The following is a 10,950-nucleotide window of genomic DNA, read 5'->3' as shown; positions in this document are numbered from 1 at the left end:
AAGAGGATTAAAAATTAGGGAAAGACCCGAAGGATTAATTTATAGATGAGGATGTTCAAATGCCAACAACATTTAAGGACTACATACATCCCTAGTCAAATGAAAACAAAGCCTCATTTTCCACCAGTTGCATTGAGAAAATGAAGATCAATAAGGCCTAATGTCTAGTCATAAACTGCTGTGGAATTATAAACCGATGCAATCTTTTTGGAGAGAAATTGAATAGTTGTTAATTAAATTTAAAACGCATATGATTTTTGATCCAGACATTTTACTTCTGAGAATTTATGCCCCAGAAAAGTCACACAAAAGTGTCCAATGTTTACTGACTCAATATAATGGTACAAGTGTAAGAGCATCACAAATATTAATTGATAGTAGAATGATTGCTAATTCATTCTGGTTGTGGCATATTCTGTAATACTATATTGCAATTTAAAAAGAGTAATGGTGCAGTTTTGTATTGATATGGAACAAGGCCCATGATATGTTATTTAGCTTACAAAAAGGCATTTATACCATATTAGGAAATTCTATTTTAATCTTCACTATAGACCACAAAGTAGTCTGGGTGCATACATAAGTATCCATAGATGTCCACTTCCTGTCTAGACAGCCAAATCTCTGGAAAACTGTGTCTATCTCCTAATAGTAGTTTCCACTATGATCCGGGATCATCAGTTTCCAAAATCAGTTTTCACTGTATCACTGAAAGTTTCAATTTTTATATGCTGTTTTGGAATTTGAAAACAGAAAACCAACTTTCTTTCTGAGTCTGTGCCAATCTAGCTGTGATGTAAAACGTGTACATGCTATTATTATTATAGTTTCGATGTACAGATGAACCGCTGGTCAGTTCTCCTTTTTGAGCAGAGAATTCAGACTACAGGCCACCTCCCTCAGCTTGCTCTCAAACAGCTACTGCACACTCACACTATTTTCCCCAGAACCAAGTAAAGAGGCCCAGGGTCTGCTGAGATCACTCCAGCTGGGCCCTCCTAATCCTGCCTACCCAGCGTTCCTTTGCTGACAACCATAGTCAAAGACACTTGGCCACAGTTGGCTCCTCTTTATGTTGTGGGACAGCCTCAGCACCCCGCTGCTTGGTCCTAAGTGGTATGCTATGTTCTTCCCTAGGGACTGTGGCTATCGCCAACTGTAAACCACTTTCCCAGGTCTGCATCCCTATCAGTTTGCATCCACTGCAAGGTAGCATGATGGAAACGCCAGTGAAGCATGCTTGACACTGCTCTCACACTGCATCCCACGGAGAGGGCCTTTGCTTGAGCAGTCTCAATGAGAGCTGCCCTACCCTACCAGCCTCTGTCTGCCTTGGCTTCTGTACTCCTGACCTTTGCATGGATCCCCCCCCGCCCCCAGGGCCTGCACCTGGAGCATCTTCAGCCTCTCTGCTTTGCTTACAGTTTTGACTTACCCATCTGGCCTGCCATCCCAATGGAGTGGTCTTTGGCTGAGGACCTGCTGCCTGGCCCAGAGCTCATTACACAAAACTCAGCTTCATGGGCAGTGATCTAGCAAGCGTGACCATATAGTGCAGAGGCAAAGCCAAAAATCTGAGACTGTCAGTCCTGGAATGGGCTGAGGGTGGGGTCAGAAACCAGGCAGATAGGAAACTCAGCAAAGCAGCGAGCTCTTCTGAAACCCATGCTGTGAGTCAGAATGTGAGTGTGAACAGGCGATGGAAGCCCAGAGACGCGGGCAGTTAGGAGCCAGATGGGCTCGCTGGAAGGGAAAGCAAGGTAGAGACTAAATGGGTGAATGGACGGTTGAAAGTGCAAAGGTCAAAGGATGAAGGTCGGAGCGAGACGCCCAAATGCTGACTGCCAGCCCTGCTTCTACCCATTACTAGTTGTACAGTAAATGAGCCCAGGGATTGTCACCCTCAGAAGGGCTACCCGGGTGTGCTTTATTAGTTTGTTTTTAAAACAGTCTTACTATATAGCCCAGGCTGGCCTCAAGCTCGTCATGGATCGCAGTCATGGGTTGCTGTGCCCAGCGATGTTTATTTTGAGTTATAGGAAGGTAAGGGTTGTGGATGCTGGAAGAGCCTTGCTAGCTCCTTGTCTTACAGCCTGGACCCATCACTCCAACACTCCAGACTTTTGCACCCACCCTCGCCTTCCCTTGCGTTCCCATCCACACTCTAAGGAGTATCCTTTGCAATTCACTGTCTGCTCTGCGCTTCTCTAAGTGAAACCTCTTTAAGTCACGCACTATTCCCCTGGAAATCTGCCTGCACTGTGTGTTTCCTACAAAAAGGATGTAGATGCTGCTGAATCCTGTTGGGTTATATGGTTGCCTCCATGCGCATAGTAAATCTGCATACCTTTTCTCTAGTTAAACTGTTTTCAGTTAACTGAAGTGGCATGGTATGATTCAAGCATGGACTCCTGCAGGGCACAGGCCAATTTCTTCATCTGCAAAACTAGATGTAACGATTCCCATCATGCCAACCTCCTGAGTGTTCCCTAGACTCCAGGTTCCCATATGCTCTGATATCCAGATACCTGACATGGATAGCCACACACCCGATATCTGGGTCAGAGGGCAGTAAATTAGAAGATGCTTGGATTCATAGGCAGAGCCTCTTATTTGTGAGTCTATTCTCTGACCTTCCTAAGTTCTGCTGAGTAGAGATGCTGAGGACCTGGTGGCTGTGGTGGCTAATGGCCATAGATGGGCATTACACAGGGGTAAATCTGACCCGTGGTGGGCAAGTTCGGTGCCTCATCTCTCCCCTTGTGGCAATCTTGGCTCATACAGACCCTTGAACTTTACGTCATCTGTAATGTCAAACTTGAGAGTCCTCCTGATTGGACTGAGAAACACCTGGGGGATTAGTGACACGCAGGCCTGGGGGTACATGTGAGTCATTTCCAGATGCAGCTAGATCCCCATGACTCTGACCTCGTGCCCAGATTAAGCCTTTGATGGATTCATGACATGACAGCATTGCTGGGAGGAAGAGAAAGGCAGAGGACAAGTGACCTGGTGACCTACTTCTGCTGCAGGCAGTCGTTGGGAAGAGTCTTGCCCAGGTTTCTTCTTGTGTTCTTTTCTCTACTTTCCTGGCACTGCGTGGACTGCCGTGTTTTACCATGCCTTTTCGGGCATGATGGACTTGTGCCTCTGCTATGACAAGAGAGATGCAAACATTCTTTCCTTTTAGCTGGTCTCGGGGACTTTGGCCACAGCAACACAAAAGGAAACCATTTAACAGCCTGCCTGCCCTTTACCTACCTAATTACCCAATCTCCTCTCACTCCTGCCTGGGGTTGGGCTGTTAAGATCAACAAGAACTGTGTCCAGAAACTCAAGCCAAGATATGAACTCCCAAGGCCACCTCTGTTCCATCCCTTGTCGTTTACCAGTTCCTCAGAAACCTCAGACAGTTTCTGTTATTGGCAGCCATGGTGTTCCCTTACAGCATGCCACTTTCTCGCAACTGGAATCTGGAGACAAGAAAAATGCAGTTGCTACACACTGCAAACTGGGCTTTTATGTGGCTTCCAGGCAGGAGACTGCTGTAAAATGCCACACACCTCCCTATCAATGCTTGCTTGCTGGGACCTCTATTCAATTCATTCATTGTATATCTTGGAATTTTCCATGATGTGGCGGGGAGTCAGGTTGCTTGCTCTCAGAATTATGCAAAAAGCCATTCTTTTCCTCAAGCAGAAAATCATGGGCACTCCAGAATCTTTTGACTCCCAGAAAGCCATGGGGTGGGTTTTCCTTGAAGGACAGAAAGAATAAATTGTTATCACTATGTTAACCATCCCACCTTAGAAGGGTGGGAGCTCTCCTCCCAAACCCAAATGTGACAGCCACTCTGAGGCAGCAAGTATTTAAATACCCAGGGCGGACGTCAGCTCCTTTACCCTGGTGGCTCCATTACAACATGGCGGAGAGAGCTGCAGTAGTTAGCTACTTTTCCCCCAATTAAGATAATTAAGCCAATGTGATGTTTTTGAAAAGACAAGAACGGAACCTTGTGTTTGTCTGCACCCGGCTCCAGGGGCAACTGAAGCGATGCGAGTACTCAGGACCAGCCACAAGGACAGAATCAGACACTTTCCCAACACTTTCCCGCTGTCGGAGGAGGAGCAAAGCCTGTGGCTTTCAACTTAGTCTGTCTTTATTATCTAGCTGCTTGGGGAAAGTCGGAGAGGTTCCCAGGGCTCTTGGCTGCTTTCAGGCCTGCAGTAGCTTATCAGTGGATGCTCAAAGTGATTCAGCTACTAATTCATCAGGCCACAGCTACAGCTCCAAGTTCGTTCTGTAGGTAAGTGATTCTGCCCATCTCCTCTCTGTAACTATGCAGGGTATAATAGAAGGGAAGAGGGTGAGGGAAGGGGGAGGGGGAGAAAGGAGAAGGGGGAAGGACAACACTTAAGAGGGACCCTCCAGAATGACAACAAAGCTTGGCAGTGTCTGCAGGAAAGGACCCCGCCCCCTGCTTGGGTGACTTCCAGCTTCTGCTGCTCAGGGAATTAATGTTTTGGTCTCGAACTAGCTTTGGTAGTTGGCAGGAAGGCAGCTACTGCTCATGGGTCTTTGGTAGTTTTTCCTCTCCCTATCATCTCTTGAAGCTCTGCTGTAGATCTGCAGTGCGTGGCTTTTGGTCCTACATTCAAAGAATCACTTCAAGCAGAGCCTTGTTGCTTCTCTGGCTCTGGTAAATTAACCATGGTTCGCATACTCAGTATCCTTACCTGGGATGCTTCTAACTGCCATCCTGTTTCAAATGGCTCTGTTCAAGTCACACCCCTGGGAATGTAGGTGAAAAGACAGTTCAGTCAAGACCTTATACCCTTCTCTTGTCCCTCTTCTGATGGGATACTGCACAAGCTTTGTGGGATTTTGTCCATAGAACAATCATATATAAGACCCAGTTCTTACCATGGAACTCAGGGCCAGGCTATAATCCCTGCTTCCCAGTCTCTCCTTACACTTAGGAATCCACAACTTAAGACATTGGAATACTCCCTTCCCTTACTAGATCAGCACCCCCAAGAAATGCCATGTTAGACCTCCAGCTACTCATTTTTATTTTAAGAGCCTTCAGCAGCTGACTGCCTCGTGGTCTATTGCCTCCCTTAAACATCAGCATTAGGTCGACAGCACAAGTATGGCTGGGCTCCCCCGCCCCACTCTCCTCGAAGATGCAGACTCAAACCATTCAAAAGGTATAAAAATAAAATGAAAATTCTCCCTTCTTCACCCTCCCATCCCACTCCTAAAGCAAAGAACTGTATTCTATGGCCACTCCAATATGCATAACAACATGCTTAATTCTCTATTTCTAGAGTCATTCATTTCCTGCTATTGCTTTCAGCCTGGGCCAACCCTCATGTCATAAAGAATTTGGAGAAGTTGGAGACATTGCTACTTTACATGTAGGTAAATCTTGTTGCTTGGAGCCCCTTCCCATGTGCAAGGGCCACCTTTGATGCACTATTTCTTCTGAACCAGTGGAAGTTTGAATGTAGGGTTTACAAGGGAACTAGGCTTGCTGGGGACTGACAAGGGCAGAAAAGTGACCCAGGGAGTCCTGTTACTACTGGTGATTGCTTAGGAAATAAGCTAAAGGAGAGGAAGGAATAGAGAGCCCAGTGAAGCCAGCATTCCTCAGAAAATGGACCTTGCTATCTCATACGCACACAGCACTGGGTTAGCTGAGATCAAAGGGCTGTGGGTAAACATCAGATTAAACTTGCCCTTCACAGTCTCTGTCCAGTCCCGATGTTTATACCCAACAGACTACTTCAAATGCGGGCCTGGGTCACAGGTACTGCAAATCATCAAGGGTTCCATGAACTGAGACAAAGTCCAGCTGACAGATGAAGGGACACACGTCTGGTGCATCTCCCTACTCCCTGTGTGTCTGACCGTGGACCTCGGTCTTTTGTTACTCTCTCCATGCCCACCTTCCCCTTTCCCTTCTGTGCTATGTGTGACACCGTGCACAGGATACCTCTGCACTGTTTGTTTCTTGACTACCTTAAAGCTTCAACTTGAAGTTGCTAAGGCTCTTCATGTAGACCTAGAGAGACAAAAACAGCAGTCACTACACAAAGAAAAATGCTTGAGCTTAAAAATGCTCAGTGGTCACTGAGGGTAGAGGCCACTGTTTGGAACAGTGGAGATAGGAAAGGGTTTGTCCAGGCTAGTTTCATGTCAGCTGACCACAAGCTAGAATCATTTGGGAAGAAGGACTCTCAAATAGGAAAATGCCTCCACAAGATCAGGCTATGGTCAAGTTTATGCAGCATTTTCTTAGTTAGCGAGTGGTGTGGGAGGGCTCAGCCCATTGTAGATAGTGCCAACCCTAGACTGGTGGTCCTACTGTGTGTGAGAAAGAAGTCTGGGTAAGCCATGAAGAGCAAACCAGTAAGCAGCACTCTCTCATGGCCTCTGCATCAGCTCCTGACCTGAGTTCCTGCTCTGCTTGAATGCCTGCCCTGACTTCCCTTGGTGATGGACTGATGGAAGTGCAAACCCTTGCTTACCCAGGTTGCTTTAGGTCATGGTGTTTCACCACAGCAATAGAAACGATAACCGAGTAGTGTTCCATCATCAGAGGAAGGTCTGTTCTAGACTTTTATCCCGATCATCTTCTGGGTCTAGACTCTACTCCTCCCCAACGACAAATTCTCACTCTAGTCCACCATACAGAAAATGTTCTCATAATTTCTTTTTGCCTAAATCTACTGTCTAGATGGGTGTGTGTCCATTTCTAAATAAAGAAAACCCATTTAATAGTTTTCCTCATACCACAGAACTAGCTCTCCAGAATTGTGCATCTCTGCCAAAATACTGATGCATTTTGTTGATATTTCGTTTGTACTCTAACAAATAAAACTTGCCTGTAGATCAGAGGGTGGAGCTAGCCACTAGTTAACCATAGAGGTCTGAGGGCCTGTACAGACAGATAGGAAGTGATATGGCTTGGCAGAGAGAGGAATATAAGGTGGGAGGAGACAGGTGCTAAGCCTCTTTTGGGTCTGGAGATTTCACAGAGGTAACTCTAGTGGCTGGATGATCTGCTTCTCTGATCTTTCAGCTCTCACTTCCTAATATCTAAATCTGGATTTTATTATTAAGACCAATTAGAGCTTGTGATACAATGCCTAAGAATCATTTGATTTTGGTGAGAAGGTTTTGTACACTAACAGTGGTGGTCAAAACTGGCTGATAAGAACCAGATTCTTGGGTCAAGTACAAGGGATCAGATCTAAAGATTTGCAGTTTGAGAAATGGGAGTGACCAGAGGTCATCAAGGACAGTTTCTAGGTGGGAGCAAACCTCCTGGCGCAGCTAATGAGGGCCGCTTGCACATCTGTGTTGTGCCAGAATGTGTGCAGAGAGACTGTCCCAGGAATGGAATGTGGGCCTTGGAGGAAGAGGGGAGAACATTAACAGCATCATCGAAGTTAAAATAAGCATATCCCAGAAAAAGTTGACTCTACAATGAAAGTATTGCAAATAAATCCCATTCCTCTTTTGCTTTCCAGAAAGGAATTGCAAAGTTGTCATTAACAGTGAGTTAAAGCAAACATATGACTATGTGCATGTGTGTTTTAACTCAAGTGCTTTATTATTATTATTATTATGCAATGCCCATGTTGTTGAAAACAATAAATTGTTCTACTCAGAATGAAAGCAGTGCTAGGCAGCTAGAAGGTGATCAATAAGTATTTTCTTATTAATTGAAAATAAAACACAAAATAAAAATACAAATTAGAGATGCGTGCCTCTGCTAACCATTCTTTCCCTAGACTAATGAGTTGTTTATTTCCCTGGCAACAGCTTCTCCTTAGGAGTGGTTAGCACATAATGGTGCTTGCTGAGGCTGGGCAGGTGCTAATCAATATTACAGACTGTGTTACCAATGTGACAGCTACAGAAACAAGAGAACAGGCACCAAAATTGCTTCACTTTTAACGGGTAGTGGATGAGCCCATCTGTCCCTTAAGTGAGGCTCTATGCTTACTGCTTCAGCAAGGGGAGGAGAGCAGCTCCATGCTTGCCACACTCAGGGCAAGTCACAGGTCCGAGTGGCCATGAAAGAGGTATTTACAGACAGGGGATTTCAAAACAAGGCACTTGCACTGGATGTAGATGGTGCAGAAGGATCCTATCGCCAGCAATAACTATTGTAATAAACATCCCTTGCTTTCCTTCCAAGGATCCAATTCTCCTGATGAAAGTTGCCCACAGAATTCTCTGAGCCAAGGGGATGTTCAGTAGCCATAGCAAAGACACCCCACAGTGCTATCCAAACAAGACAGAAGGTTGTCTTTATTATAATGGATCCAGAGCCAACAGATAGGCCCTGTTTCATGTAGTCACACAGGGATCTGGGCAAGCAGGGACACTGCCTTCCTCAACATGCGGCTTCTACAATTGTCCCCAACTTTGCCATTTCTATCCAACCAGAGAAAGGGGACATGGAAAAGACCTTACTTTGTGACTTTGGACACAGGCCAAAAATGGCTGTGTATCACTTGGACTCCTATCCAGCTGGCAAGAACTTCCTTTTATGGCTACACTTGGCTGCAAGGGAGGCTGAAACTCAGTAGTTTATAGCTGGGCCCCATGTGTTGAAGCCATACTCAAATTAGGAAGTAGAAAAATAAACTAAGGGTGTTTCCCCTCAAACAGGTTGTCCCCAAATTTGGGTCTTGAGAAGAAAGACAAAAGACTGAAGAGGACTAAAGTCGAAATGTTCCAGTGGTGGTATCCTGAAGTGGTCCTCCATCTGGAACCACCAGAATTCCTGTCTGTTTGTCATTTTTCTCTCTGACAGTAAGTACCTTTCTAGGCTAGGCTAGCCAAAATTTCTGTTTGCTGCTTGCCCTAGTCCACAATTGGTTGGTTATTTAGTTCTGGAACAGGGATTAAGAGGCTTGGAGGCCACTGAGGAAGAATCACTCCCTTGTGGTCAGCTTTAGGGGGATAAATCAGGGCTTTGTTGAGTTGATATAGCTGGGCCTGTCAGTCACTGTCCAGGAAACCATCTCACAAAAAAAAAAATACGATTTATGGAAGGACACAGAGGAGATGGGAGGAATAATTATCCCCTTGATGAGATAATGTGCTTATTCTTTCTAAAAATGTCTCTCCCTTATTTGGGCCTACCCCATTAAGCTTAACTTTTCCTTTTTCTTCCTTGTTTCTTTTTTAGCTATTGACCAAAAGCTAAGGAATACTTATACAGATGCTCTGGGCATTCTCACTCCTTCTCTGAGATGTTTACCCCATCCCTCCTAGCAGCTATGGGGCCTCCATAGTCGAACATACCTGCTTTTTTGGCCTATGCTGGCTAGTTTTTGCCTGCTTGACTCAGGCTAGAGAAACTTGAGAGATGGAAACTTTAGCTGAGAATATATTTCCATAAGATCAGGCTGCAGGTAAGCCTGTAGGGCATTTTTCTTTGTGATTGCTGTGGGAGGCCCCAGCCTACTGTGCGTGGTGCCACCCCTGGGCTGGTGATTCTGGGTGATTGATATAGGAGGGCTTCACCCATCGTGAGTGGAGCCTGGGGTGGTTCTTATGGAACCACTGAGCTGGTGGTCCTGGGTCCTATAAGCAAGCAGGCTGAGCAAGCCACGTGGAGCACATTGAAAAGCACCTCCTTTTCATGGCCTCTGCATCAGCTCCCGCCTCCAGGTTCCTGCCTTGCTTGAGTTCCTGTCCTGACTTCCTTCAGTGATGGACTGTGATGTGCAAGTGTGAGACTGATAAATCCTTCCTCTTCAAGTTTGGTCATGGTATTTCATCACAGCAACAGGACCTCTAACTAGGACAGGCCGTAAACCTACAAGTCGAGGCTCTTGGCTCTTCTTCATCTCTTTTCTCCTGGCAGCTTACCTGCCCTGTTTTTGTTTTTGTTTTCTTTTCAAAACTCTAATAAAATTGTCTTTGCGCTTCCTTCCCAGCCTATCTCTAAATTCTTTTATTACTGAGACTAAGAACCCAAAAGGAAACCCCAATTTCCCCAATAGCTCTGCCGTTTGCGGGCCTGTGGTAAAGGGATTATGTGGTGGAGCTATGCTGCTTGTTCCATGGTGGCCAGGAAGCAAAACCAGAGAGGAGGGGTTGCAGATGCTAATATTCCCTACAAGGGCACACCCCTAATGGCCTGACTTCCTCCCACTAGGCCCCACCTCTTACAGGCTCCACAGGCACCCAACAGGAAGCAAATAAAACCACACTGCCTTCACCCAGTCTCTTCATAGCTGCCTTGACTTCCAGCCAGCAAAACTCCTGGCACCCATCACTCTTTCCTCTCAGAAACTCCAGGATGGTCCAGTCAGTTCCTTCAAGGCCCAGTAAGCATTAACCATTTGAGCCTTCCCTGGTCATTCTGGTTTGAGCTGGCCTTGGTTTACGTTTGCAATATGTAAATTAATTAGCAATGCATCTTGCAAGTGGGTTATGCTTGGGTCTCAATTTGAATGTAACTCTGCAACCTCCACAATTTTATCAGCTATAAGCATAATTGTGGTGACAAGCAGGAATTTGCATATTAGCAGTCATCAGTGTGCTGCCTTACAACCAACCCAAATGAGAATTCCATCCCCCTCCAGGATATTATTGCAGGCAACCAATACCAGGAGCACATTCAAAAGCCAGATGCCTTTTAAGGTCTCCTCTTTCTCTCATTGTAATGCAAATTGCCTGAATCAAGGCATCTAAAAAGTGCCTGAGAGTGCATGGGAGAGCATCTTAAATAAGTAACAAGTCAAAATTCAGGACATTCCTTAATTAATTGGGAAACATAACAAAATAAAACAGCTTTCAGCCAATGGGAACTTGCTGACACCAAGTTGTCTTGGACTACCCTCCGGTAATGTGAGAAACTCCCTCTTGATACTTCTGTTAATTCCCCGAGGAGCCCCCCACCCCCAGCACAAACTTTCC

General features: G+C 45.7%; 1 long non-coding RNA gene across 1 annotated transcript; it reads left to right on the top strand.

Annotated features, from left to right (window-relative positions):
* The first annotated feature begins 3,704 nt into the window (after nt 1-3,704).
* LOC121142227 lies at nt 3,705-9,964 on the top strand. Its single transcript, XR_005879206.1, has 4 exons — nt 3,705-4,306; nt 5,331-5,420; nt 8,689-8,832; nt 9,212-9,964. It is a non-coding gene; the product is annotated as an uncharacterized LOC121142227 (long non-coding RNA).
* Nucleotides 9,965-10,950: the final 986 nt, after the last annotated feature.

The sequence above is a fragment of the Mesocricetus auratus genome, unplaced genomic scaffold, assembly GCF_017639785.1.
Source record: "Mesocricetus auratus isolate SY011 unplaced genomic scaffold, BCM_Maur_2.0 Super-Scaffold_100009, whole genome shotgun sequence".
Classification (NCBI taxonomy): domain Eukaryota; kingdom Metazoa; phylum Chordata; class Mammalia; order Rodentia; family Cricetidae; genus Mesocricetus; species Mesocricetus auratus.
Note: the sequence above shows the minus strand (reverse complement) of the source record. Positions and strands in the feature narration are given on the sequence as shown.